General features: G+C 34.3%; 1 protein-coding gene across 6 annotated transcripts in view; it reads left to right on the forward strand.

Moving 5' to 3' along the window:
- Positions 1-24,213, forward strand: part of MGAT4C (MGAT4 family member C) — an 852,077-nt gene that overhangs the window by 487,075 nt on the left and 340,789 nt on the right. For all 6 annotated transcript variants that reach the window (XM_074402455.1, XM_074402457.1, XM_074402456.1 and 3 more), the window contains one exon: positions 20,139-20,201. The gene's annotated coding sequence lies outside the window, so the exon portion shown is untranslated. The remainder of the gene's footprint in view (positions 1-20,138; positions 20,202-24,213) is intronic.

Genomic DNA, 24,213 nt, shown 5'->3' on the forward strand with positions numbered 1-24,213 from the left:
TAGATAAGATGCTGATGTCTCATCCAATTTTTGATAAGGATATATTTCAACGTGTACACACTGTAATACACAGTGTTGCATCTTCATCTGTTTCTGGAATCCAAGTGAGGTTTGCCTTTAGGTTTTATACAATATATCAATTTTTAAATAGTTTGAACCATAAATCCATTTATGATCCTGAGTTTCCCTTGTTTAGAAATTTGGGGTAATAGGCTTAAAGGAAAATATGCAATAAAAATAAATTTTACCAAGACATATTTCCAATAGGTTTTGTAAAAAAGAAAACAATTGTATGATGCAATATGCTCAAATAATTAAAATTACACATTTTATAAGGGAAGACAAAAATATTTTCTGTTTCTCCTATGCACCTTACTAACAGATCAGTATATTATTTGAGGTGACAATAGATTTATCAAAACATCTACATTTTAATTTCCCTTCTGAAAAATGTTTCCAATAAGATGTAGAGCCAAGAACAGCTCTTTTTTATTGGACCTGCTCAACTAGTATATGTTTCTTTTGCCTTCATCTCTGCCTCTCTTCTGCTTTCTGGAACCTATATAGGACACCTGAAACTGAAGTAGCAATATTGTACTTTAAAGGTAGAAATAATTTTCTACCTTTAAAGAGTGGCAAAGCAGAAAGAATCCTGGGTCCTTAGAGACCACAAACTTCCAAAACTGCCCTGAGCTTTCTATCTCAATCTCATTTGAGTCATTTTGTTAATTTATTTATTAGTTTTTTTAATTATTTATTTTTCTATCCTATCTACTAAAGACAGTCATTATGATGAGGAAAACATAATATGTAATACATTCTGTTTGCAGCAAACTTTCTTTGGTAATTATAATCAATTATTTGCATTGGCTGTTTCCTATGAATCATTCACTGCAAATGCATGGCTAACTGCCAAGTCACACTCATCAAATATTTATTGAGGCTGACATTGCATTAGGTACTGGAAATATATTACAATATAAGAAACAACCAGGCTTCTGCCATTATGGGACTTGTACCTGATGCTAATTTTATGAATAATCATAGAAAAAAATGTAAAATGGTAACTTTGACACCAGCTAGGAGGGAGAGAGATGCTATACTATCAGATCCATGTTGCTATGGTTTAAATGTACCTCCTCCAAAATTCAGATGTTCCCAGTGTAATGGTATTACGAGGTGGGGCCTTTATAAAGTGATTAATCCATGAGGGCTCCTCTCTGATGAATGGGATTAAGGATCTGATAAAGGAGATTTCCTGCAGTGTTAGTCTCTCTTGCCCTTCTACTTTTCATCATGTGAGGACACAAGATCCTTCCCAGACAGGATGCAGCAATAAGCTGCCATCTTAGAAGCAGAGAGCAGCTCTCACTTGAGAGCCTAACCTACTGACAACTTGGTCCTGAACTTCCCAGTTGCCAGAACTATGAGAAAATAAATTTCCGTTCTTTATAAATTATCTAGTCTCAGATTTTCTGTTTTGCACAGCACAAACAGACTAAGACTTGTTAAAGGAGGCAGTAATGGGCCTTGTCTGGGAGGTCACAGAATGTTGCTCTGGGGAAATATTGATTAGGTAGGCATGAATGATGAATAGTGTTTACAATGAAGAGAAGATAGACAGGAAAAAAATATCTGTAAAGACAAATAAGCAGCAAAGATGATTGGAAGTCAAAATATCTAGATTGGTATGAGGTGAGAATAATAAACACAATACAAAAGTAACAGAGGTCACTTACTGATCTCTGACCAGCGCCTCAAACACTCTTAAAAATGTGTTTTATTAAAATATAATGCATATTCAGAAAAGTTTATAAATATTGGATTCAGCAAGTTATAGCAAAATGACCAACCACATATAATAACACCTACGGCCAATAAATAGAATATTGCTATCACTTCAGAGAAAACGTCCAAATAATTACCCCATTACTACTCTCCCCAGTTAATGACTAATCTAACTTCTAACAGCAAGTATTATTTTGCTTGTTTTTCAAGTTAGTATAAATAAATTTATCTGTATCCATTCTCTATCTAGACTAATCAAACTAAATTTTGACTGACATTATATTTGTTAGTTTCCTCCACGTTGTTGCTCACAGCACTAGTTGATGTGTTTCACTGCTGTACAATATCCCATTGTGTGAATATTCAATTATTTATTCATTTAGTTATTTTCTGATATTTGGTTTCAGCTCAGTTTATGGTTTATTATAAACAGTGATGCTGTTTTCACATATATGAATACATTTTGAGAGTATGTTTCTAAAAGTGGAACATAGGAAATGTGTATACAAATTTTAATATATTGTCCAAAAGTTTACTGATGTTGTTAAATTAATTCACATGGGGATAACAGGTCCCTCCCTTACACATAGGTATTACAACTTGAGATTTGATTGTGGGGACACAGAGACAAACCATATCATTGGTTATTCACTACAATGTCAAGTAAGTGTAATGGTAGTGGATATGATTGCTTTGATTTGTAATAAATTTATAGACTTTTATAGTCATCAGCACAACTGAGATTTAAAATCTTTCCACTGTGTTAAAACGATCTCTCATGGTCATTTGCTGCTGCAAATCCTCACTCTCACTCTCCTCCCTAATCAATGATAGCTGCCTTCTGCCTTAAAACATTTGATATTCCTAAATATTTTATGTGAGTTGAATCAACAATGTGTAGTCATTTGCATCTGGATTATTCCATTTAGCATAATGTTTTTGAAGTTCATCTATATTTTAACATATATTAGCAGATTGTTCTTATTTATTGCTGAACATTATTTTATTGTATGACTATAGTACTGTTTTTACTCATTTAACAACAAACGGACATTTGGCTTTTTCCCAGTATGTGGCTATTAGAAGTAGTGCTGCTATGAACATTCACATATAAGTCTTTGGATGACCTAAGATTTATTTCTCTTGGGTAGATACCAAGAAGTGAAATTGACAGTCATACACTAAATTTGTGTTTAATATTTTTGTAACTGCCAAATGTTTTTTAAAATGGCAGTATCCTTTTACATTGCCATCAGCAATGCACGAGGATTGTAGTTTCTCCCTTGCAGGAACTAAATCTAACATAGGGACTGCCAAGAGACCCTGCAAGGGTGCTGTTTCATAGGAAGAGCTTGTGCTGGGTCCCTTACACGTTCTGAAATCTAAGATGCTACAGCAAGGCACCATTTTTAAGCCCAATCCACAAGAGATTATGCACGGTCTTAGTGCCCAGAAGCACGTGCCAGCAAAGTGTGAACTTTTGTTGCTGGGGCTAAAGCATGAGCCAGTCACGTGCTGCCACAGAAGGACCTGATGTGTAAGTGAGTAAGGCATAGGTTACCACCACTGGCTCTGACTAGCAAGCAACTCTGAAGCTGAAATGCAAGCATGGCACCCATTTCCAACCAGCAAGACTAGGTTTCAGGCAATGAAGGCAGCCCAATTTTCCCAGTGTCAGGGCCACAGTGCAGTTGCTACTACTTCCCACCCAAGCATCTTTCCAGAAGCCTGGGATCATCCTGCCTCTGCATACCATAGCTGGTGCCTGCACACACAATAGGGGGTCCTGAGGACAAGCCTTCTGGGATTCTTTGCTACACTCTCCGTGTCAGAGTGCACAGCCCTGGAGCCTAGGGACTGCCAAGTAAAGTTAGCACCACCATTAGCACCTAAGCACTCTTCCTGGGAGCCTGAGGTTGAGCCCACACACCCTGCAGCTACTGCTACAGTTGGTACCTACTTGCATCTACCACCTGCAGGTCTGGAGCCTGTTCCATCCAGCCCTCACATCCCTCACCAATGCCAGAAATCACTGCTTAGAACCAGAGGGTTTTCCAGTCACTGGTACTGCCATAGTCCATGCCATCCCCCCAGGAGTCCAAGAGCCTACCCACCAACCCAGCCCACCCTTGCCACTACTGGCATGTGAACAAGCTATCTGAAGGTCCAATAATTGGCCTATCTAGACCTACTGATACTGGTGCCAACATATGCAGTCCTGGGACCTGGCATGCTATGCCCACTGCTGCCACCACTGGGGCCCAAACATTGACCCACCTGGCATCCCAGCCCCTAGCAAAACTTCAGGACAGCCTCCACAAAAATCTGCACGCCCAGTCACCTAGGAAATTACAGACACCAGAGACACTGTTTACACCTAAAGAAATCATGATACTAATGTACTACATGTACCTGGAATCAAAGCCAAGGTGCCCTACCCAACCAACATTATAGATACAACTTCAGGAAAAAGTCATTGCCTACAAAAGCAAATTGAAAAAAAAAAAAAAAAAAAAAAAAAAAACTAGAAGAACTGACAGTTATACTAGATACACAGATATCAACATAAGAATGCAGGAAACATGAAAAAGCAGGAAAATCTGATATCTTCAAATAAACACTATAATAAACATATTCCACACAAATAAAAACCAAAAACAATCACGAGTAGCTATATATCTATCAGAAAAAAAGTCAGATTCTAAATAAAAAACAGTAATAAAAAGGGGGAGTCATTACACAGTGATAATGGAGATCAATCCAGCAAGAGGATGTAACAATTCTCTCTATATATATATGCACCCAATACTGTAGCAATTAGATTCATAAAACATATACTACTAGATCTAAAATAGAGAGATAAATTCCAATTCAGTAATAGTGGCAAACTTCACCACCCTATTCTCAGCATTTGACAGATTCCCTAGACAGAAAATTAACAAGAAAATATTACATTTAAATAGGACTTCAGGTCAAATGAATTTAATAGACATTTACAGAACATTTTATTCAACAACTGCAGAATACACCTTCTTCTTATCAGCACATAGAACATTCTCTGGGGTAAACCATATGTTGAACTATAAAACAAGTCTCAATAGATTTTTAAAAATCAAAATAATGTCAATTATCTTCTCAGGCCAAAATGGAATAAGACTAGAAATTAATACCAAGCAGAACTTTGGAAAGTATTCAAATGCACAGAAATTAAACAACATGCTCGTGAATGATCACTGGGTTAATGAAGAAAAGAAGAACTAATACAAGTCCTCCTGAAACTGTTCGATTTAAAGGGGAGAAATTTTTCTCTAACTCATTCTATGATGTCAGCATTACTCTGATACCAAACCAGAAAGGATACAACAAAAGAAAACTATAGGCCATCCCTGAAGAAAATAGATGCAAAAATCCTCAACAAAATGCTAGAAAACCAAATTCAACAGTTGATTTGATCAAATGAGGTTTATCCCAGAGATGCAAGAATGGGTAAAAATGCAAATCAATTAATGTGACACAGCAAATCAAAAGAATAAAGAACAAAATATCTTTGACCATCTCAATAGACACAGAAGAAACACTTGAAAAAGTTCAACATTTCCTCATGATGAAAACTCTCAACAAAGTAGGAATAGAAGAAATATATCTCAAAATAATAAAGTCCATATCTGACAAACCCACAGCTAGCATCATCCTAAAAGGGAAAAAGTTGACAGTTGTTTTTCTGAGATCCTGATCAAGGAGAGGATCCCCACTTTCACTGCTCTTATTCAACATAGTACCACAAGTGCTAGCCAGGCTAGAAATCATGAAAGGCAATGAAACTGCAAAAGAGGGAGTCAAATTGTTCCTCTTTGCAGACAATATTATCTTCTATTTAGAAAAACCTTCCAAAAAACCTCTTAGAAATGATAACCACATAGAGTAAAGTTATAAGATACAAAATCAACATACAAAAATCGTTAGTGTTTCTAAATACCAATAATAGATAATGAAATAGACATAAAAGAAATGAAGAAGGCAACTCCATTTAAAATAGCTACAAGCAGTGCCAAGGAATAAATTTAACCAAAGAGGTAAACAGTATCTACAGGAAAAACTACAAATCACTGAAGAAAGAAATGTAAAAAGACACAAATAAATGCAAATATGTCCCATGCTCTTGGATTAGAAGAATATGTCTAAAATAACAATATGAGCAAAAGCAATCTACAGACCCAAATAAATGTCTATCAAAATATCAATGTCATTTTCCAAAGAATTTGAAAAAACAATTTTAAAATTCACATGGAAGCAAAAAAGATCAAAGCAGCCAAAGCAATCCTGAGCAAAAAGAACAAAGTTGCAGGCATCACACTACCTAATATTGATCTGTATTATAAGGCTGTTATAACCAAAACAGCATGGTGTTGATATAAAAAAAAGACACATGGTCCAATGTAACAGAATAGAGAACCCAAAAATAAATCCACCTACTTACAACAAACTGATCTTCCACAAGGTCATCAAGAACAAAGGCACACTCTCAGTAAATGGTACAGCAAAAACTGTATTACCATATACAGCTAAATGAAACTAGATCATTATCTCTCACCATATATAGTTATCAACTGTGATAAATTAAATACTTAAACATTGCAGCACTATTCACAATAGCAAAGACTTGGAGCCAACCCAAATGACCATCAATAAAGAAAATGTGGCACAGATACACCATAGAATAGTATGCAGCCAAATAAAATAAAATAAAATAAAATGGATGAGTTCATTTCCTTGACAGATACATTTATGAAACTGGAAACCATCCTTCTTAGCAAACTAACACAGGAACAGAAAACCAACCACCAAATGTTCTCACTCATAAGTTGGAGCTGAACAATGAGAACACAAGGACACAGGGGGAAGAACATCATACACAGGGACATGTCAGCGGGTAGGAGGCTAAAGGAAGGATAGCATTAGGAGAAATACTCAATGTAGATGACAGGTTGATGGGTGCAGCAAATCACCATGGCACTTAAACCTGCACGTTCTGCACATGTATCCCAGAACTTAAAGTATTAAAAAAAAAAAAAAAAAAAAAAAAAAAAAGAAAAAGAAAAAGAAAAAGAAAGAAAGAAAAAACTTAAGGATAAGACCTAAAATTATAAAACTATGAGAAAAAAATAGTAAGAAAAACACTTTAGGGCATTTGTTGAGGCAAATATTTTATGACTAAGATGTCAGAAACACAGGTAGTTATAACAAAATAGACAAAACTTCTGCACAACAAAGGAAAAACTCAATAGGGTAAAGAGACAACTTTTTGAATGGGAGAAACTCTTTGCAAATTGTATTTTTGACAGTGGAGTAATGTCTAGAAAATAAGCTCAAACAACTCAACAATTAAAAAAAGCTAATAACCCTATGAAAATGTGAGTGAAGGACATGAATAGACATTTCTGAAAGGAAGTCATACACATAACCCAGAAACACTTTATATATATGTATATGTGTGTGTGTGTGTATATATATATATATATATATATATATATATATATATATATGCTTAACATCACTAATCAGGCAAATGTATATCAAAACCACAAAGAGATGTCATATTACCCATATTAGAATGGCTATTAGAAAGACAAGAATAACACATGCTCATGAGGATGAAGAGAAAAGGGACCCCTTATGCACTTTGAGTGGGGATGTAAATTAGTAAAATCACCATAGAGAACACTAAAAAAAAATTCTTAACAAAATAAAAATAGAACTACCATACAATCCAGCAATCCCACTATTGGTTATTTATCTAAAATATATTTATTTATTCAAAGGAATACCTTTACTAACATGTTTATTGCAATACTATTCACAGTAGAAAAGATATGGAATCAACTTGGGTCCATCAATGTAAGACTGAATAAAGCAAATGTAGTGTACATTCACAATGGAATACTATTCAGCCATTTAAAAATGAATTTTTTATTTGCAATTACATGGAACTGGATGTCATTATATTAAGTAACATAAGCCAGACATCAAAAGACAAATATTGCATGTTCTCACTCATACATGGGAGCTAAAAAAGATGACCTTACAGAGACAGAGAATCAAATGATGGACACTAGTGGCTCAGAAGGGTGTGTGGATGGAAAAAGGGTTAATGAATACAAACATACAGTTAGAAGAAATAATTGCTAATGTTCTATTGCAGAGTGGCGTTATAGTTAGCAGCAATAATATTTTATATTTCAAAGTAGCTAGAAGTGAGGACTTGAAACGTTACCTATATATAGAAATGATAAATACCCGAGGTAATAGACTCCCCAGATAGCCTCATTACACATTCTATTGAAGTAACAAATACTCAAGTGTGTCCTGTAACTATGTAAACTATTATTATATTTAATACAAGAAAAAAGATTGTCCAATTTAACTATTATTTTCTTAAATGGAGTTTGCTTTTTTGTGTTACAGATAAGAACATATTATATAACTCAGTCTGAAGATTTTCTCCTATATTTTATTCTAAAAGATTGATAATTTAGAATACTACTTTGGGGCCTATCATTTAATTTTTGCTTATGATGATAAGTAAGAATCTACATTCACCATTTGGCATGGAGAAATCTAATTGTCACAGCAGCATCATTTAAAAAAAAATACCATTTTTCCCATTGAATAGTATTGAAATGTTTCTGAAACATCAACTGAACATAAATAAAAGAATTTATTTTTGGACTCTCAACCTGATGCCATTGATTAATATATTTATCTTTATGCCAGGACCCCACTGTCTTGATTATCATAACGTTATAGTTAGCTTTGCAAACATAAGTGCAAGTCCTTCAACTTTGTTATTTTTGATAACTTTTAGCTATTTTTGCTATAAAAGAAAATTTTCTGTATAGATATTTTACATTGACATTGATTTAAAAAGTAACATGCTGGCATTTTCATATGTATTATACCATATCTATATATAACTACAAAGAGAATCACCACTTAACACTATTGATATTTCTGATCCATGAAAATAGACTATATCCCAATTCACTTATATATTCTTTAAATTATCTGTCTTTTTTTTTTTTTAATGTTGAATAGAGAGCATCCTTGCCTGTGACCAATATAATGGGACATATCATTCTGTAATTCTTTATTAAGGATTATGCTAAAATAAGGTTTTTGTAAACATCCTTAATAGGTGGAGGAAGTCACTTTCTATTAGTAATGTTTTGAGAGATTTTTTTTCATAATTTTAGATTTCTTTTTAAAAGTTTCTTTTGTGCCTATTTAAATGATGGTGTGATTTCTCTTCTTTGTTGCCTTGCTATGTGCAGTATCTAATTGAATCTCAAATGTTAAAACAAACTTTTATTCCTGGGATAAATCCCATTTGATATTGATGTATCCTCTATATGTGTTGCTGGATATTAATTTGCTAAATAATTAATATGAAAGGGGTTGCATATATAGTCACTGAAATATTGCAATGTTGTTTTGTTTTGTCATGTCTATTTCTGACTTTGGTATTTGTTGATACTGGCCTCATAGCATGAGTTGGGAAATGTTTATGTTTTTGTTATTTTCTTGATAAATTTGTGAAGAATTGGTATTCTTGGTATTATTTCTACATTAAATACTTTCTAGAATTTATTCTTAAGCCATCTTAGTCTAAACTTTTGTTTGCAGAAGAGTTTAAATGATTTTACATTATTAATTCAGTTTATATGCTTGCTATTGAGGTATTCATATTTTCCATTTCTTCCTAAGTCAGTTTTGGAAAGTTGTGTCTTTATATATATTTGCCTATTCATTGATCAATACAATTCATAGTATTTTTTTATGTTTTTAATTTTTTTAATTTTTATTTTAGGTTTGAATGTACAAGTGAATATTTGTTACATAGATAAACACTTGTCATTAGCATTTGTTGTACATATTATTACATCACCCAGGTATTAAGCTTAGCACACAATAGTTATCTTTTCTGCTCCTCTCCCTCTTTCCTTCCTCCTCTGTCAAGTAGACCCCAGTTTCTGTTGTTTCCTTCTTTGTGTCCATAAGTTATCATGTAGCTCCCACTTATAATTGAGAACATGCCAGATTTGGTTTCCTGTTCCTGTGTTAGTGTGCTAAGGATGATAGCCTCTAACTCTATCAATGTTCTCACAAAAGTTGTGATCTTATTCCTTTTTATGGCAGCATAATATTCCATGGGATGTAAGTCCATTTTCTTTATCCAGTTATCATTGAAGGGCATTAGGTTGATTCCATGACTTTGCTACTGTAAACAGTGCTGCAGTGAACACTTGCATCTGTGTGTCTTTACAGTAGAATGCTTTATATTCCTCTGGATATACATGTAGTAATGGATTGCTGGGTCAAATGGTAGTTCTGCTTTTAGGTCTTTGAGGAATTGCGGTACTACTATCTACAATAGCTGAAGTAGTTTATGCTCCCAACAACAGTATATAAGGGTTTCCTTTAATCTGCAATCTCACAAACATATGTTATTTTTTGACATTTTAATGATGCTAACCATTCTGACTGGTGTGAGACAGTATCTCATTATGGTTTTTATTTGTTATTTCTCTAACGATTAGTGATAAACGTTTTGTTGTATGTTTGTTGACTGCATGTATGTTTTATTTGTAGAGGTATCTATTCGTGTCCTTTGGTCATTTGTAAATTTGTTTAAATTTCTTATAAATGCTGGATACTAGACTTGTCAGATGTATAATTTATAAAATTTTTCTGCCATTTTGTGGGTGGTCTGTTTTCTCAGTCTATAGTTTCGTTTGTTGTGCAGAAGTTTTAAATTTAATTAAATCATGTTTGTTGATTTTTGCTTTTGTTGCAATTTCTTTGGGTGTCTTTGTCATGAAATCTTTGCTGTTTCCTAGGTCCATGATGGTTTTGCCTAGGTTGTCTTCCAGGATTTTCTATAATCTGGGGTTTGAAATGTAAGGTTTTAATTATTATTGAGTTAATTTTTGTATATGGTATAAGGAAGGGGTCTAACTTCAATCTTCTGCATCTGAATAGCCAATTATCCTAGCACCATTTATTAAATAGGGAGTCTTTTCCCCACTGCTTATTTTGTCAGCTTTGTCAAAGATCAGATGGTCATCAATGTGCAGCCTTATTTCTGGGATCTCTCTTCTCTGTTCCATTGTTTATTTGCCTGTTCTTCTGTCAATGTCATGCTGTTTTTGTCACTGTAGACTTGTAATATAGTTTAAACTTGGTAGCAGGATTCCCTGAGCTTTGTTCTTTTGCTTAGAATTGCCTTGGCTATTTGAGCTATTTTTTGGTTTCATGTAAATTTTTAAATAATTATTTCTAGTTTTGTGAAGAATCTTCTGGGTAGTATATTAGGAATAGCCTTGAATCTGTAAACTCTTTTGAGTAGCCTAGCCATTTTAATTATATTGATTCTTCTTAACCATGAGCATGGCATTAAAAAAAAAAAAAAAAAAAAAAAAAAAAAAAAAAAAAAAGTTTGTGTCTTCTCTGATTTCTTTCCACAGTGTTTTGTAATTCTCATTGTAGAGATCTTTCAACTTCCTGGTTAGCTGTATTTCTCAGTATCTGTGTGTGTGTTGGTGGGGGGGAGGGTGTAACTGTGAATGGAACTTCCTTTCTGAATTGGCTCCCAGTTTGGTTGTTGTTGGTGTACAGAAATGCTAGCAATTTTAGTACATCAATTTTATGTCCTGCAACTTTGCTTAAGTTGTTTTTAAGCTGAAGGAGCTTTTGGGCTGAGATGGGTTTTCCAGATCTAGAATTATGCTATCTACAAACACAAATAGTTTTACTTCTTTATTTCTTTCTCTTTTCTGTTTTTTTCTGGCTAGGACTTCCAATACTATGTTTAATAGAAGTGGTGAGAGAGGACATTATTGTCTTGTTCTCATTTTCAAGGGGAATACTTCCAGCTGTTGCCCATTTAGGATAATGTTAATCGTGGGTTTGTCATAGATGACTCTTCTGTTTCTTTAATATCTACTTTATTGAGAGGGATTTTTTTTTTTAAGTTTAAATTCTGATATATATGTGCAGATCATGCAGGATTGTTACATAGGTAACATGTCATGGTGATTTGCTGCATTCATCCCCCATCATCTACATTAGGTATTTCTCTTAATGTTATCCTTCCCAAATCCCACCTACCCACTGATAATCCTCCCCTGCCCCCCAATTCCCTAATAGGCCCTGGTGTACCCCTTCCTGTGTCCTTCTGTTCTCATTTTTCAACACCCACTTATGAGTGAGATCATGTGGTGTTTGGTTTTCTGTTCTTGTGTCAGTTTACTGAGAATGATGGTTTCCAGCTTCATCCATGTCCCTGCAAAGGACACGAACTCATCCTCTTTTATGTCTGCATAGTATTCCATGATGTATATATGCCATATTTTCTTTATCCAGTCTATCATTGATGGGCACTTGGGTTGGTTTCAAGTCTTTGCTATTGTAAACAGTGCCAAGATGAACATACGTGTGCATGTGTCTTTATAATAGAACAATTTATAATTCTTTGAGTATATACCCAGTAATGTGATTGTTAGGTCAAATGGTATTTATTTCCACAATGTCTTGATGTCCTTGATTCCTTGAGGAATCCTACCAACAGTGTAGAAGTTTTCCTATTTCTTCACATCCTCTCTAGCACCTGTTGTCTCCAGATTTTTTAATAATCACCATTCCAACTGGCATGAGATGGTATCTCAATGTGGTTTTGATTTGCATTTCTCTAATGACCAGTGATGATGAGCATTTTTTCATATGTTTGTTGGCCACATAAATGTCTTCTTTTGAAAAATGTCTGATCATATCCTTCATCCACTTTTTGTTGGGGTTATTTTTCTTTCTTGTAAATTTGTTTAAGTTCTTTGTTTAAACTTGGGTTACAGGATTAAATCTTTGTAGATTCTGGTTATTAGCCCTTTGTCAGGTGGGTACATTGCAAAATTTTTCTCCCGTTCTGTTGGATGCTGGTTCATTTTTATGATAGTTTCTTTTGCTGTGCAGAAGCTCTTAAGTTTAATTAGATCCTATTTGTCTATTTTGACTTTTGTTGCAGTTGCTTTTGGTATTTTAGTCATGAAGTCCTTGCCTATGCCTATGTTCTGAATGGTATTGCCTAGTTTTTTGTTGTTGTTGTTGTTTGTTTTGTTTTGTTTTGTTTTTTTTTTTTTTTTGTTTTGTTTTGTTTTGTTTCTAGGATTTTAGAAAAAAATTAGGTCTTATGTTTAAATTTTTAATCCATCTGGAGTCAATTTTTGTATAAGGTGTAAGTAAGGGGTCCAGTTTCAGCTTCCTGTATATGGCTAGCCAGTTTGCCCAACACCATTTATCAAATAGGAAATCCTTTCCCCATTGCTTGTTTTTGTCAGGTTTGTCAAAGATCAAATTGTGGTAGATGTGTGGCATTACTTTGGTCTATACCCCTATTTTGGTACCAGTACCAAGCTGTTTTGATTACTGTAGCCTTGTAATATAGTTTGAAGTCAGGTAGCATGATTCCTCCAGCTTTGTTTTTTATTTGTTTATTTTTGTTTGTTTTTGCTTAGGACTGTCTTGGCTATCTGGGTTCTTTTTTTGGTTCTATATGAAGTTTAAGGGTTTTTTTGTTTTGTTTTGTTTTGTTTTGTTTTTTGTTTTGTTTTTCTAGTTATTTGAAGAAGGTCAGTGGTAGCTTAATGGGGATAGCATTGAATCTATAAATTATTTTAATCAGTATGGCCATTTTCACAATATTGATTCTTTCAAATAATTAGCATGGAATGTTTTTTCAACTGTTTGTGTCCTCTCTTATTTCCTTGAGCAGTCATTTGCAGTTTGCCTTGAAGTGGTCCTTCACATCTCTTGTTAGTTGTATTCCTAGGTATTTTATTCTCTTTGTAGCAATTGTGAATTGGAGTTCGCTCATGATCTGGCTCTCTGTTTCTCTGTTATTTATGTATTTGAATGCTTGTGATTTTTCCACATTGATTTTTGCATCCTGTGCAAATCCTCTGATTTTGCACAAAGACTTTGCTGAAGTTGCTTATCAACATAAGGAGATTTTGGGCTGAGAAAATGGGTTCTTCTAAATATATAATCATGTCATCTGCAAATAGAGACAGTTTTACTTCCTCTTTTCCTAATTAAACATCTTTATTTCTTTTTCTTGCCTGATTCTCAGTCCAGAACTTCCAATACTATGTTGAATAGGAGTGGTGAGGGAGGGCACCCTTATCTAGCCTCAGCTGTCAAAAGTAATGCTTCCAGTTTTTGCCCATTGTGTATCATATTGGTTGTGAGTTTGTCATAAATAGCTTTTATTATTTTGAGATACATTTAATTTATGCCTCGCTTACTGATAGTTATTTTTAACATGAGGCCATGTTGAATTTTATCAAAAGGCTTTTCTGCATCTGTTGAAATAATTATGACAGTTTTATCTTTCATTCTGTTTATGTGCTAAATCACATTTATTGGTATTTCTATGTTGAACCAACCTTGCATCCTGGGAATGAAGCCTACTTGATTGTGGTGGATTAGTTGTTTGTTTGTTTGTTTGTTTGTTTTGTGCTTCTGCGTTTGGTTTGCAAGTATTTTGTTGAGAACTTTTTCTCCAGAATATGTTTTTTGTTCATCAAGAATATTGGCCTGACACTTTCTTTTTTGTTGTGTTTCTGTCAGATTTTGGTATCAAGATGATGCTGTTCTCAAAGAATGATTTAAGGATTAGTTCCTCATCTTTTATTTATTTTTTTTCTTTTTTCATTGGCACTTATACTTAGAAAATAAGATATTCTTGAGATATCAGGCCACTATAATTGGTAAATAATGTCACTGTTTTTAAAAAAAGGTAGTGCCACTTTATTTTTTTAAAAAGAAAGAAAAAAAGAAAGAGAGAAAGAAAAAAAAAACAGAATGAAGGAGAGGAAGAAAGAGAAAGAGGAAGAGGGAGAGAGAACGGGAGTGTTGCTTTATTGCCCAGGCTAGAATGCAGTCTAAAAATGCATATTGAAAACCTATTTTATGTCAATAATTGTGCTTAATAATGGAAATAGGAATAAATGAGGGAAGAAAATAACAAACAAGCAGCCAACCAATATTTCCTTTAAACCTGTGAGTAGGTTTGATGTGGTACTGATGAGAGTGTATATTTTGTGTATTTGAAGTGGAGAGTTCTATAAATGTTTATTAAGTTTACTTGTTCTGGATCTGAGTTCAAGTCCTGGATATTCTTGTTAATTATCTGTCTCGTTGATCTGTCTAATATTGATGTTGAAGTCTCCCATTATTATTATGTGGGAGTCTAAGTCTCTTTATAAGTCTTATGTATCTGGGTGTTCCTGTACTGGGTGCATATATATTTAGGATCGTTAGCTCTTCATGTTGCATTGATCCTTTTACCATTATGTAATGTCCTTCTTTGACTCTTTTGATCTTTGTTGTTTTAAAGTCTATTTTATCAGAAGCGAGAATTGCAACTCCTGCTTTTTATTTATTCATTTATTTTTGCTCTCCATTTGGTTGGTAAATCTTTCTCCATCCCTTTGTTTTGAGTCTTTGTGTATCCTTGCATGTGAGATGGGTCTGGATGCAGCACACCAATGGGTTTTGGCTGTATCTTTTGATTGGGGGATTTAGTCTATTTAAATTTAGGATTAATAATAATATATGTGAGTTTAATACTGCCATTTGATGTTAGCTGGCTGTTTTGCCTATTAGTTGATGTAAATTCTTCATTATGTTGATGCTCTTTACTTTTTGGTATATTTTTGGAAAGGCTGATACAGGTTTTTCCTTTCTACGTGTAGTGCCTCTTTCAGAAGCTCTTGTAAAGCAGGTCTGGTGGTGATAAAATCTCTGAGTATTTGCTTGTTCACAAAATATTTTATTTTTCCTTCACTTATGAACCTTAGTTTGGCTGGATATGAAATTCTGGGTTGAAAGTTCTTTTCTTTAAGGATGTTGAATATTGGTCCCCACTTTCTTCTTGCTTGTAGGGTTTCTGCTGAGAAATCTTCTGTGAGTCTGATAGGCTTCCCTTTATGGGTAACCTGACCTTTCTCTCTGGCTGCCCTTAGTATTTTCTTCTTCATTTCAACCCTGGTGAATCTGATGATTATGTGCCCTGAGGTTGGTGTTGTTGAGGAATATCTTTGTGGTGTTCTCTGTATTACCTGGAGTTGAATATTGTCCTGCCTTGCTAGGTTGGGAAAGTTTTCCTGAATAATATCCTGAAGAGTATTTTCTAACTTGGATTCATTCTCTTCGTCACATTCAGGTACACCTATCAAATGTAGATTAGGTCTTTTTACATAGTCCCGTATTTCTTGGAGACTTTGCTCATTCTTTTTTATTCTTTTTTCTCTACTCTTGTCTTCTCATTTTATTTCATTAAATTGGTCTTCAACTTCTGATATCCTTTCTTCTGCTTGATCAATTTGGCTGTTAAAACTTGTGCATACTTCCCAAAGTTCTCGTGTTGTGTTTTTCAGCTCCATTAATTCACTTATATTCCTCTCTAAATTGTTTATTCTCGTTAACATTTTGTCAAACATTTTTTCAAAGTTCTTAGTTTCTTTGCATTAGGTTAGAACAAGTTCTTTTAACTCACAGAAGTTTCTTATCATCCACCTTTTGAAGCCTACTTCTGTTAATGAACACACTTGTTCTCCATCAGGCCTTGTTACATTGCTGATGAGGAATTGTGATCCCCTGTAGAGGGAGAGGCATTCTGATTTAGGGTATTCTCAGCGTTTTTGGGCTTCTTCCCTTCATTATAAATTTATCCATCTGTCATCTTTGTAATTACCGACTTTCTAATTAGGTTTCTGAGTGGACGTTCACCTTGTTGATTCCCAGCGCTGGAATCTGAGCAACCCACTGTGCCAGCTAAAAGAGCGGCCTTAAGATTGATGGTGCTTTTCTGTCTGGAAATCTCCGGTCTGGTTTCTCTCTTTAGTTTGTCCTTCAATCAGCTAAATAGGCTACTCTGCCTTCCCGAAGTTCCAAACGTTGGCCAAAATGGGACCCAGTCTCGTTTACTCTGCACCAACAACTGCTGCGTGGAGGTGCCAGCAAAACCGCAGCACCAGCCACAAGAGTCATGCTGGTGACCCATGGGGCTCCTCTGCTGGGAATCTCGTGGTCCCTGAGAAACAAAAATTCATCTGACAGTGTGGCGTCCTCTCCTTCTCTGCGCTTTCACCGGGATCTACAATCCCAGTGAAACTTCCTCGTCTTTCAATTTATTGAAGTAATTTCTGTAGAAATCATAACAGTTCTTCTTCATACATCTAGTAGAATTCCGCTGCATATCCATCAGGTACTTGGCTTTTTTGATTAGTAGGGTATTTATTACAGATTTAATTTCAATGCTTATTATTGGTCCCTTCAGTAAATCAATTTTTTCCTGGATCAGTTGTGGGAGAGTGTATGTGTCCAGGAATTTATCTGTCTCTTCTAGGTTTTTTAGTTTGTGTGTGCAGATGTGGTCATAGTTGTTTCTGATGGTTGTTTTATTTCTGTGAGGTAAGTAGTGACATTCCCTTCATCAATTCTAGTTGTGTGTATTTAGATCTCTTTTTTCTTCTTTATTATGCTAGCTAGTGGCCTATTTTATTTTAGTTTTTTTTTTTTTTTTTTTTCCGCTAAAATCAAGCTCCCAGATATGTTGATCTTTTCAATGGTTTTTCATGTCTCGATTTCTTTCATTTCACTTCTGATTTTTGTTATTTCTCATTTTCTGCTAGCTTTGGGGTTGATTTGTTTTTGCTTCTCTAACTCTTTTAGTTGTGAAGTTATGTTGTTGAGATCTTTTTAACTATTTTTATGTGGGCATTTAGTGCTCTGAATTTCCCTATTAACATGACCTTACCTCTGTCACAGAGATTCTGATATGTTGTATCTTTCTTCTCATTATTTTCAAATAACTTCTTGATTTCTGCCTTAATTTCATGATTTACCCCAAAATTATTCAGGAGCACGTTGTTTAGTTTCCATGTAATTGTATGCTTTAGAGTGATTTTCATTGTGCTGATTTCTCGTTTTATTGTGCTGTGGCCCAAGAATTTAATTGGTATGATTTCAGTTTTTTTACATTTGTTGGTGATTGTTTTATGTCCAATTATGTGGTCAATTTTAGACTATGTGCCATGTGGTGATGAGAAGAATGTTTATCTTCTGTTTGATGTGCTGCTGGATTTAGTTTTATATGTTCAGTAGATATATTCTCCACATGTCTACTGGATACTTTTGTAAAGGTCTATCAGATCCATTTGGTCCAATGCTCAGTTTAGGTCCTGATTATCTTTGTTAATTTCTTCCTCAGTTATCTGTCTAATAATGTCAGTGGAAAGTTGGAGTGTCCTACAATTATTGTGTGGGAGTCTATGGCTCTTTATAGGACTCTAAGAGCTTGCTTTATAAATCTGGCTGTTCTTGTGTTGGGTGCATATATATTTAAGAAAGTTAGGACTTCTTGCTGAATTAAACCCTTTATCATTATGTAATGCCTTTTCTTGTCTTTTTTTTTTTTTTTATCTTTGTTGGTTTCAAATCTGTTTTGTCTGAAATTAGGATTGCACACCCTGCTATTATTTGGTTTCCATTTGCTTGGTAGATTTTTCTCCATGTTTTAATATTGAGCCTAAGAATGTCATCATCTATGAAATGGGTCTCTTGAAAATAGCATAATATGTTATTTAACTTGTCAATCTGTGCCCCACTTTTAAGTGGGGACATTTAGACTGTTTACATTCAAAGTTAGTATTAATATATATATATATGAAGTTGATCCTGTTGTTGTACTGTTAGCTGGTTATTATGTTGACTTATTAGTGTGGTTGCTTAACAATGACACTGTAGGGATGATTTTTAAGGGACATGAACAACCACAAATTTTGGTATTTGTGAATGCCCTGAAACCAACTCCAAGAAACCACTTTATCAGAAGATGTTAGTGAGGAGGTTTGCCAGTGCTATTAGACCACCTGTATTTGCTAATATTGTTTATCTAAGTTAGGCTTATACACTTCCATAAAGACTGGAGATCAGGCCATTATGAGAAAGACTTTCCTGGGTTGTAAAAACTGGCAAGGTGCAGAGAGATTTGCATCTCAAAGGGGTGCAGAAAAAAATAAAATAACAAGTGTTCTAAAATAAATGCTCTAAGAAAAAAGGTTACGACCTAGAGTCAGAAGGAAACCTATCTATAGTCCAGTCAAGAAGAGGGAATGTTAATGGCATCCTGGTATAGATCTATTATTTGTTGAGTTAATGGATAGTTAACCAGAAAACTCAAAAACATTCCATAATACTGTATAAAACTCCTGTCATGTAGTAATGAAAATACTATTATTACTATGTGTTTATATAATTTAAATAAACTAGGGAATAATATATAACATTTAAAATTTTAAATATTCAAATGAATTGTTCTGAATATATTTTTACATTTTTTCTAACTCATAAAAAATAAAACAGCATTATTATAATATGGAGGTTCACAAGTAGGATTTAATGTTTTAAGTAAACATCTTAGTTCTGCATTTGCTAAAACTTCTAAGAAATTGCTGATGACTTTGACGTGCATTGCAAATTGAATAACACTATAAGCATAATGTGCATTGCAAATCGAATAACACTATAAGCATAACGTGCATTACAAATCGAATAACACTATAAGCATAGTAGCTAGATAGACCAGGAATAATAATTTTTATTGCCTACTAACTGAAATTCTTTCATATTTTGAATGGTGTTTAATGTTGTTTAAATTATTGTAACTATAAAGAAAATATATCCAATCTAATTAAACCTGTGTAATTTGAAAGAAGGTAAATTTAATAGCTATATTTATGTCCCTCCAAGTGTCATTGGATATGGTATTGGTAATGTTTTCAAAGCATTTTGCTTTTATTTTTTACACATTTAGGGTACTCTGTATCACCTAATATGTAAGACAACAGTTAATTAAGCTAAATTGATTATATTGTGCATTCTCTAAATTATATGGCTTATTTATTTTTCTTTCTAGCATCATCCATTTCTCTCCCAATTCCAGATGCCCAGCCATTTTGCATGTTTATGGAACTTAATCCCAGACCTGAATTTCATTAACTGACCATAGTCTTAGTTAAGTTTCTACAGTAATGAGTTCATTGGGCTGAAATTTTGCAAAGATATGGGGGGAGGGAGAGGAGTAAACATCATCTACATTTGAAAAGAACAAATTTACAAATCAGTACTCCTTAATGCAATTTTTTTCCCCTTGACTAACTAGGAGTTTATTTGCATGCATTCTAAGTGACAGCAGAATGAGAAACTAAGATTTTTGTCATTTTAATTTAACACAGACTCACCCAGAAAGCAGAGCACTGATTCTGCATGAGAAAGGCTATCTCTACAGACACTAAAATGTGAGTCCTGTTGACTTGTGTTATTAAATTTTACTATGCTTATATAACTGACCTGGTGATATGACCTGACATTTGTTAAGATATTTATTGAGATAGTCTTGATTAAGTGCAATTTCTGCATTCTTATAAGGAATACAGAATGTGAGAATTGATATGTTTGTCTTATTGTTTAGTTTAAAAGAATAAATAGATAATTTAACTCTGAAGAAGATAATGTATTTGTGCTATTAACATATTCAGTTTAAGACATATGGTTTTACATGGTTTTGATATTCTCATGTATTTATGGTTGATAAAGTATGTAAATGAGATCCCTCACATTTTCCATCCTTTTTTAAAACATAATTTTAAAATTTCTGTGACTAATATTCCTAAATACTTAGGACATATATTTATTATCTCAGTTTTTCTCTTGGATTTTCCAAATGGAATAAGCTGTCAGTTAATGATCAATGCTTGGTGCACTTTTCTTCTTTGCTCTGTCGTACTTCTGTCTTTCAGCTACTTGCTAATGGTGGGCATCTCTTCTCACTGTTTGTCCTCTGATAATTTGTCTTTGATAGCCTGCATTTTGTTCTTGAACCCTACCATGACTACAACTCTGGGACAGTAGAACTACCAAACATAAAAGTAAAAGAGCAAGATGCACAGAACCTGTGAAAGTTAGAGAATACATAAGGCCTGGTAATTGATGAATTTTCAACTGGAAGATAGTTTTTACTTTATACCATTTGCTGTCACAGTACCTGAAAGAATAAGGAAAAATTCCCCCCCCCCCCCCACCCAATAATGGCTAATTGGGACTATTTGCTTTTTGAGAATCTGCCAAGGCAACATGCCATGTGGCTTTATCTTTGAAAGTGAGGGTGAAACAAGCTTGCCTGGCTGCAGATAAGTGACTTAGAATGAATCCTATTCAGGTTTACCTGTCATTAATTTATCAGGAGGTTTTGTGATTCATACAAACTATTCTATGTGCGATAGAGCGTTAAATTGGTTTCCTCTGGGAGCAGGTCACATTCAGGGGTCGTCAGACTCATGTTATTGGTGTATGTATGCTTGACTCATATAGCCTTTTTCTGCTGGCAACTTGAACATAAGTTAGATAATCCCTTGGAACATTTATACAGCAAAGGGATTGACAAAAACTTCACTATCTCTTAATGTGCAAGTGTTTGTAACAACAACAAAAAAATTAATCAACCTGTCTTTTTTTTTAGCATAGTCATTTATTCTGATAATTAAGTAGTTATAGATATGTTTCAATTTAATGGCCTAGATCTTGATAAATGCACTTTCATAGCTCCTTTATTAAATTAAACAAAAGTATATTTACTTAAACTCATTAGTTTATACTGAAAAAATACAGAGGTGCTTTGAAACAAGTCTCGCCAAAAATTAAAAAAAAAAAAAAAACTTTAAGAAATAAAGATTTTTCCCAGTAACAATATGACTTTTTGCTGGGGAAATTTCAGTTGATTACTTTGTATATTTTGAAAGACAATGGCATAAGTTATAAAATGAGATAGATGAATGTTTATATTGTGCTGAGTGACTTGAGAGATTTGGGGACATTTTTTCTTTCTTTAACAAGAGATACTTAGCAAATACTAAAAAAGAAAAAATCCTTTCTTTATTTTATTATTTTCATGATGGAGTGTGTAAAACTAAAACCTAATATATTTCCTTGTGTTTTAAGTGTGCCTCATTCTGTGCAAAATTAAGCCAATAAATGGCAAAGTGGCAGTTAAATGAAAGCAATCAGTATAATCTTTCTAAAGCATTTTTAGCATGCCATGACAACAGTCTTTACTGTGGGTAAATGAGCAACATAAACTGATATGATTTTTTTTCTTTTTTTTTAATTTAAAATAGTTCATTATATTCCGTATTGCAATGTAAAACAAATGCGATCATTTCATAAAGTAGCAAAGAAATGCTCTTACAGGTTGATACAAATGACTTTATGCTGCATTTCCATTGTGTAATCTTTTAGTTTTGTCCTAGTTGTGAAAATGTGGAACATTCAACATAAACCAGGATTTTCTTATTGATGAATTAAAGTATAATTAGGGCATACTGTAGGGAACCTATTAGATCTTTCATGCATAATTCCCCATAATTAAATGAGATATCCTTCACATCACTCAATCCTTAAATTAAGACTGTGACCTTAAAACCATGTAAAACCTAATAAACAGCAGTGTGAAATCAATATTTTTAATAAAATTGTTTTAGAACTTCAAAATTTTCTGATAATTATCTCTCTTAAAAAAAGGCAAAACAAGAAAACTGGTTTATGAAATTTGAAAAAAAAAAGTACCATTATACCATCTGCAAAGTACATAGACATATTTCTGCCCTGTTCTCTCCATCCTAAAATTTTGTTTCTATAGAGCATAAAAGATCTCTAAGCTTTATTTGTTTAATATCTTTATAAATACTATTATAAGTAAAATTTTGATGCCACAAAAGAAATAGCACTTAAAGATATGACCTCTCAGCAAGGCAGTTTACTTTTATGGAATGACGTGGGGGGACAGAGCAATGATAGTCCCCACACACTTGGGCAAGGGGGAAGGGTTACTTATGCCTGATGGAGGGTCGTCTCTGCTGCTGTGTCATCCCCTATTGGCTAGGGTTAGACCATACTAGCTAGACTAATCCTGATGGCTATTTTTTTTAATTGCATTTTAGGTTTGGGGGTACATGTGAAGAACATGCAAGATTGTTGCATAGGTACACACATGGCAGTGTGGTTTGCTGCCTTCCTTCCCCTCACCTGTATCTATCATTTCTCCCCATGCTACCTCTTCCCACCTCCCCACCTCCCCGTCCCTCCCCCATTTCCCCCCATCGGACCCCAGCGTGTAGAGCTCCTCTCCCTGTGTCCATGTGTTCTCATTGTTCAACACCTGCCTATGAATGAGAAGATGCAGTGTTTGATTTTCTGCTCTTATGTCAGTTTGCTGAGAATGATGGTTTCCAGGTTCATCCATGTCCCTACAAAGGACGCAAACTCATCGTTTTTGATGGCTGTGTAATATTCCATGGTGTATATGTACCACATTTTCCCTATCCAGTCTATTGTCGATGGGCATTTGGGTTGGTTCCAGGTCTTTGCTATTGTAAACAGTGCTGCAATGAACATTTGTGTGCATGTGTCCTTATAGTAGAATGATTTATAATCCTTTGGATATATACCCAGTAATGGGATTGCTGGGTCAAATGGGATTTCTATTTTTATGTCATTGAGGAATCACCACACTGTCTTCCACAATGGTTGAATTAATTTACACTCCTACCAACAGTGTAAAAGTGTTCCTATTTGTCCACATCCTCTCCAGCATCTGTTGTCTCCAGATGTTTTAATGATTGCCATTCTAACTGATGTGAGATGGTATCTCAGTGTGGTTTTGATTTGCATTTCTCTAATGACCAGTGATGATGAGCATTTTTTCATATGTTTGTTGGCCTCCTGTATGTCTTCTTTTGTAAAGTGTATGTTCATATCCTTCGCCCATTTTTGAATGGGCTTGTTTGTTTTTTTCTTGTAGATCTGTTTTAGTTCTTTGTAAATTCTGGATATCAGCCCCTTGTCAGATGGGTAGACTGCAAATTTTTTTTCCCATTCTGTTGGTTGCCGATTCACTCTACTGACTGTTTCTTTTGCCATGCAGAAGCTGTGGAGTTTGATTAGGTCCCATTTGTCTATTTTGGCTTTTGTTGCCATTGCTTTTGGCATTTTGGTCATGAAGTCTGATTGGCTATTTTAAAAGGAGCCATGATCTGAGCTGGAGTGACAGGGTGGGTGTTTTGGTGGAAGGGACCATTATGGGTATGTCAGAGTAGGCAGCCAGGGGTGATCCGGTGACTAGGATGGGTCAGGTTGGGGTGAGGGATCAGATGTGAACTACTGATTACAACCTGTGGAGAAGATTGTTTACTAGAATTAAAAGGAAGTTAAACTTTAAAATAGAGAATTACAGAATAAGAGCTGAACATACTGACA

Source organism: Saimiri boliviensis, chromosome 7, assembly GCF_048565385.1.
Source record: "Saimiri boliviensis isolate mSaiBol1 chromosome 7, mSaiBol1.pri, whole genome shotgun sequence".
Lineage (NCBI taxonomy): Eukaryota > Metazoa > Chordata > Mammalia > Primates > Cebidae > Saimiri > Saimiri boliviensis.